Source organism: Papaver somniferum, unplaced genomic scaffold (genome assembly GCF_003573695.1).
Source record: "Papaver somniferum cultivar HN1 unplaced genomic scaffold, ASM357369v1 unplaced-scaffold_132, whole genome shotgun sequence".
In the NCBI taxonomy this organism is placed as follows: Eukaryota; Viridiplantae; Streptophyta; class Magnoliopsida; order Ranunculales; family Papaveraceae; genus Papaver; species Papaver somniferum.
Genome location: NW_020622381.1, coordinates 9,350,176 through 9,356,469, shown reverse-complemented (window position 1 = coordinate 9,356,469; position 6,294 = coordinate 9,350,176).

Sequence of the window (6,294 nt, the reverse complement as noted above, 5' to 3'; positions counted from 1 at the left end):
CAGCGAAAAAAGATATTATGGAATCACAAACGATGAGACAAAGTGTTTGTGATTACTTTTATATCTTGCCTATCGGAGATATAAATCTCGAGCCAATTATTACAATCGTACTCGTAACGATAGAAGATGCAAGATCAGATCACACAACTACAAGAAAAGTAGTATTGGTCTGGCTTCACAATCCCAATGAAGTCTTTAATTCGTTAACCTGGTTTTAGAAGAAGAAACCAAAGGTTAAAGGAGAATCGACTCTAGATATGCAACTAGTATCACACGTAAGGTGTGGGGACTAGGTTTCCCAGTTGCTTGAGTTCTCCTTTATATAGTCTTTCAAATCAGGCTTTGCAATCAATGTTAGCTTGGTAACAAAGCATTCAATATTCACCGTTAGATGAAAACCTGATTAGATTCAAGCTAATATTTCTCAACCATTGGATCGAAAACTTAGATTGTTACACACAAATGAAATGTCCAATTTTGGGTTTATGAACCGTTCCCAAACATTAACATTTGTTGGTTCAACAATAGTTTACCAAATGGTTAGCCATATGATCACTTTCGTATACACCATATTCTTCTTCACCGTAACTAGTTCAAATGACTCAAATGAACTAGTTAGAGAGTTGTTCAATTGCTTAGATCTTATGTAACTACACAAGACACAATCGAAGCAAAAACAGTTTGATTCACTCGAATTGGTTCATGAACTTTATAGCCACGGTTTGCAAAAGCATTCCTTAGTTTAAATAAATATGAGTTCAAGAACAACCGATTTTAAAAATAACCTGCTTAAGTTCGCGGACTGGGTTCGCGGACTTAAGCTCATGGAAAGAGTTCACAAACTCCAGCAGGAATTCTCGGGTCGAGAGCTTCCGCCAGTTCGCAGACTTGGCTCACGCCACATTCCGTTTCTCTTGATCAACAAAGTTCACAAACTTTGGTTCAAGGAATAAGGACTTATACATATATGTGTTTCCACAACAATGCTTATATCCTACCAATGGTTATGTAATCTAAACTCTCATTTCAATCATTGAAACATTCTCAGAGGACGTTATGTAGCCGTCATTTACAGACCATTTTTCGTCAGAGCAATTTTCAAAGTGATTGAAACATAACATGACATTCGTCACTAGGTAAAGATGAATTTGGCTAAAGCAAAAGCTTACCAACACATATTTCGAGAAATAGATAGGCGAGTTACACTCAGCTCGAAATAGCAAATGTGTATAATGAAAGTCTATACATCAGCACGACTTTTGTCTCAAGGGTAGGAGATAGAATAGATAGACTTTTGAGTGATAGATAAGTTCAAGTCTCCACATACCTTTTAGTCGATGAAGATCCACCAGTTCCTTGAGTATTCCTTCGTCTTGTATGATGATTGCCATGGAGTCTTGAGATCAACTACACTTTCTATCCTAGTCCGAGACCTTTAGCTATGTAGGCTAGAAATCAATACTTATAGTTTTGATCACTAACATTGACAAAGATGCTTGAGATAGCAACGCATGCGAGTTCGACTGAGCAATTCTCTAACACATACTAGATAGAAATGAAAAAGAGGGAGGTAATTTACCTAGACACAATGACATAGATGATAATATCAATCTTATACAAAGTATGAATTTGTTTAGTATGTCCTGTATAGGAAATCCTTATACTTGGTCTAATATGAGGAATATTGATGATCTAATTCTAGAGAGACTAGATAGAGCTCTTATCTCTTTTGACTGGAGTGTTATTTATCCTTATGATGCTTTATATCACCTGAATGTTGTGGGTAGTGACCACTGCCATATCATGTTGTTAACAAATAAAATGGAAGGTAATATAAAGAAACCATTTAGAGTCAATAAATCCTGGTTTAGAGACCCTACATGCTCTGAACTTATTAAGAATGAATGGAAAAGTAATTCTAATGGATATGTTGCTTTCCAACTTGCTATGTGTCTTAAAAACACTAAAGTAGAACTGAGATACTATAATTATCATTATTTTGGCAATATTCAAACTCAAATATCTAATCTTAAGTCCTAACTGTCTAATATTACAAGTATTACCAGCTTAAATAATGTTAGTAAAGTTAATGATTTGACTCAAGAACTTAAATATTGGTATGATATTGAAAGTGATTTTTGGAGACAAAAAGGTAAAGATGATGCTCTTTTATTGGATGATAGAAACACGACTTATTTTCATCAAAAAGCTAATTTCAGAAGACAAATGACTCAAATTGTGTCACTTCAATCCAGCCTAGGTATTTGGATTGAAGATAGAAAAAGTATTGAAAATGAATTTTTAAGGCATTTTAGTAGCATGAGTAGGACTACAAATCCTCCTAAACATATTGATTACCTGAATAATATGCATGCTAGCATAAGTGAGTCTGATAATGCCATGTTAACAACCATTCTAAATGAAGATGAGGTCAGAAAAAAAATGTTTTTGAGATGAAACAATGGACAGCACCTGGACCAGATGGCTTCCCTCCTGGTTTCTACCAATTGATGTGGGACACTATAGGAAAGGATGTAGTGAAGATGGTTCAAGCCTTCTTCAATTCTCAACATCTCCTTAAACAGCTCAACCATAACTTTACAACTTTGATTCCCAAAACCAGTTGCCCTAAAAGTGATGTTGACTTCTGGACAATAAGCATGTATAATGTGTTCTATAAAATCATCTCTAAGTTACTTTCTTCTAGACTCAAATGTGTTTTACATAAGATTATCTCTCCTGCTCAGACTGCCTTCTTGTATGGTAGATCTATTCATGATAATATCATAATTGCTCATGAACTAATACATTCTATGAAAAAACAAAAGCTAAAGATGGTTGTGCAGCTGTAAAGTTAGACATGTCAAAGGCATTTGACAGAGTAAAGTGGAGTTTACGTATTGACAACCTCAGAAATCTAGGTTTCTCAGAAGTGTGGTGTAACATGATAGAACAATGCATACCTATTGTTTCAACTTCTATTTTGCTCAATGGCTCACCAGGTAGTGTATATCTACCACAAAGGCTTAAGACATGGATACCCTCTCTCCCCCTATTTGTTTATCTTATGTATGGAATGTTTCTCTAGGAGCTTAATTCAAGCTGAGTAGAAAAACCTCATTCATGGCTTTAAAGCAAATAAGAAATGTCCCTCTATTTCCCATTTATTTTTTGCTGATGATTGTCTTATCTTTATAAAAGCAAAGATGCTAGAAATATGTCTACTCTAATAGACCAAGTTAGTAAGTTCTCAGGACAAGCTGTGAACTTTGACAAATAATCTCTAGCTTTTAGTGTAAAAGTCCATAATTCTGTGAAGAATGACATAGCAAATATCTTAAGAATTAGAAAAATTTCTTTAAATGAAAAATATCTAGTGTACCTCTTTTATTACAAAAGAGGAAATATGACTCTTTTGTCCATCTCCTAGATAGTTTTAGAGATAGACTTGATAATTGGAAAACCATCTTCTTACAGGTCCTGAAAAAACAGTTATGAACAAATCTGTTTTAGGAAGTCTTGCTAATCATCACTGAAAAGCTTTTACAATGCCTAAGGAACTCACAAATAAAATGGATAACATTCAAATGAGATTTTGGTGGGGAAAGAAAGATAATGAAAAAGGTTGCTTCTTGAAAGAATGGTATGATATTGCCCTTCCAAAAGAATTAAGTGGTCTAAATATTAGAAGAACTGATCTCTTGAACCTTGCTTTACTTGCTAAGTTAGCTTGGAGAATGATTACCAATCATGATGAACCTTGGGTTGTTATTTTAAGAGAAAAGTATTTTTCTGGTTCTAACCATCTCACTAGTATAACTAAACAGGGTTCATGGATATGGCAAGGTATATGCACAAGTTTGGATATTGTAAAACAGCACTATGTTTGGGAAATTTGAGATGGTAGTATTATGCACATAGAGATGCAAATCACCTAGCTGATTCATTAGAAAAGTTTGTAAGAACTCATTCTATTTGCTTTAGTTGGTTCAATAATGTGCCTGACTGGATTACAAGTTTAATCCAGCAGCCAGTAGGATAAAAACAATGTGTAAAAGTTGCTTATCATTGAAATTATCTTTCCTATTATTGAAAAACAAAAACGGTCTGCGAGTTATAACCCCAAAGGTATCACTATCCATCCACAAAAAACCCATCAGAATAAAAGTAACACAAAAATCTCGTCAAAACAAAAGTAACACAAAAACCCCCAAAGAATTTGATGAAACCAAATTTGGTTTCATCATAAAATTTGATGAAACTTCATAGAATTTGATGAAACCAATTTTGAAATTTGGAGTTTTTGTATCAATTTTTAAAAATTTGGGGTTTTTGTATCAATTTTGTTTAGGATGGAGTTTTAATGGATCCCAACATTTGAATGGGGTTTTTGTACCACAAGTTTGGTCACCTTGGGTTTTTATGACTAGTTTTGTTAACGATGAAAATTAAGTTTATGATGAAACCAAATTTTGGTTTCGCCTGATTTTTGCGTAGTTTATTCGGCCTGACTTGGAAGACGACGCGTTTGGTTTCATCATTGAAGTTATGTTGGTGAATGACAATATGTGGGAAAATGATGAAACCTAATTAGGTTTCATCGTATTGTTTTTCATTTTGTTGAATATTGATCTCTATGAAACCAATTTTTAATGGTGAGACACAGGTGGTTGTTTTTATTGAAACTAGTTTTAGTGAGGAGGTAATGGTAGTGGTGGTTGTGGCAGCAATGGAGATGGTGCAGTTGACGCCACGGTGGTGGTAGGTATCATCTTATTGTGTTTCATTTTTTCTTCTTTCTTCCTTCTCATTTTCTTTTATGATGAAACCAAATTTTGGTTTCACCTGATTTTTTCCTATTTTATTCGAACTGACTTGGAAGTCGGTGTGTTTGGTTTCACCATTGAAGTCATGTTGGTGAAATGACTATGTAGAAAAATGATGAAATTCATCGTATTTTTTCATTTTTGTTGAATATTATTCTCTATGAAATCAGTTTTTGACGGTGACACACAAGTGGATTTTTTTTTGTTGAAACTAGTTTTAGTTGAGAGGTAATGGTAGTGGTGGTTGTGGCGGCGATGGGGGTGGTGCAGTTGACGGTGGTGGCAGGTTTCATCTTATTGTGTTACATTTTTTTCTTCTTTCTTCCTTCTCCTTTCTTTTGTGATGCATCTAATTTTGGTGAAACCAATTTTGGTTTCATCATTTTTTCTGTTTGGTTTCATTATTTTTTTCTCATTTTGTTGAATATTGATCAATGAAACTCATTTTTTGTGGCGGTGGCGGTTGTTGTTGGTGGTGGTGGTCGTGGCCGGCGATAATGGTGGTGTTGCTCGGCGACGGTGGTGGTCGTCGACGCCGGTGGTCGTCGTGGTGGTGGTCGGTGCAGTGGTGGTGGTCGGAGGCGGTGGTCGGTGGTCGATGGACGGTGGTGGTTGGCGGTGGCGGCGGCGAAGGTGGTTGGTGGCGGCGGCGGGGGTGGTGGTCGGCGGTAGATGGAGGCAGTGCGCGGTGGTGGTGTTGTTGCTAGTGTTGTTGGTGGTGGGTTGTTTGTTGGTGGTGATAATATAATAAAATTGAAAAGTGGGATTGATTTTTGTTTTTGTTGGGGTGATTTAAACTACTAAAAGGGTAGTATAGAGAGATTACGTTAAATAGGATTTCTGTGAACAATTTATTTTGTTGGAGTTTTTGTGCATGGACAGTGACACTTTTGAGATTATAACTCGCGGCCCGAAACAAAAAAGTTAATCATAAGTTGATTTTGTCACCGTCACTACCATGTCACTGGTGGCTAGCCTAATTACATACGCTGGTATCTCCATCCCCTCGGTCTAAAGTGCTCATGGCGACCACCCAGCCTTTCCCCTATGAAATTATTATTGAGTAACACTAACATGTGTACTGTAAGATAGTTGACGACAAAATACAACCTTGCGCATCCAGAAAATCCATATCATATGGCAACATTGCTAATAGGGGTACCAAATTAAATGAGGTATACCAAAATTATAATAAGACAAAACAGATTTTTATATAGGACAACACTATTTTTGCCTTGCTTGGTACAACCCCGCTAATCCTATCACCCCCATTAGCTACCACGCTAATCCTGGTACAACCCCGCTAATCCTGTCACCCCCATTAGCTACCCCGCTAATCCTGGCACCCCCATTAGCTACCCCGCTAATCCTGGCACCCCCATTAGCTGCCTTGATATATGGGGCTAACCTGTTGTCGCCCTCACAAGCACTACCGATCTAAACAAAAGAAATTTGGAGCAACAACATC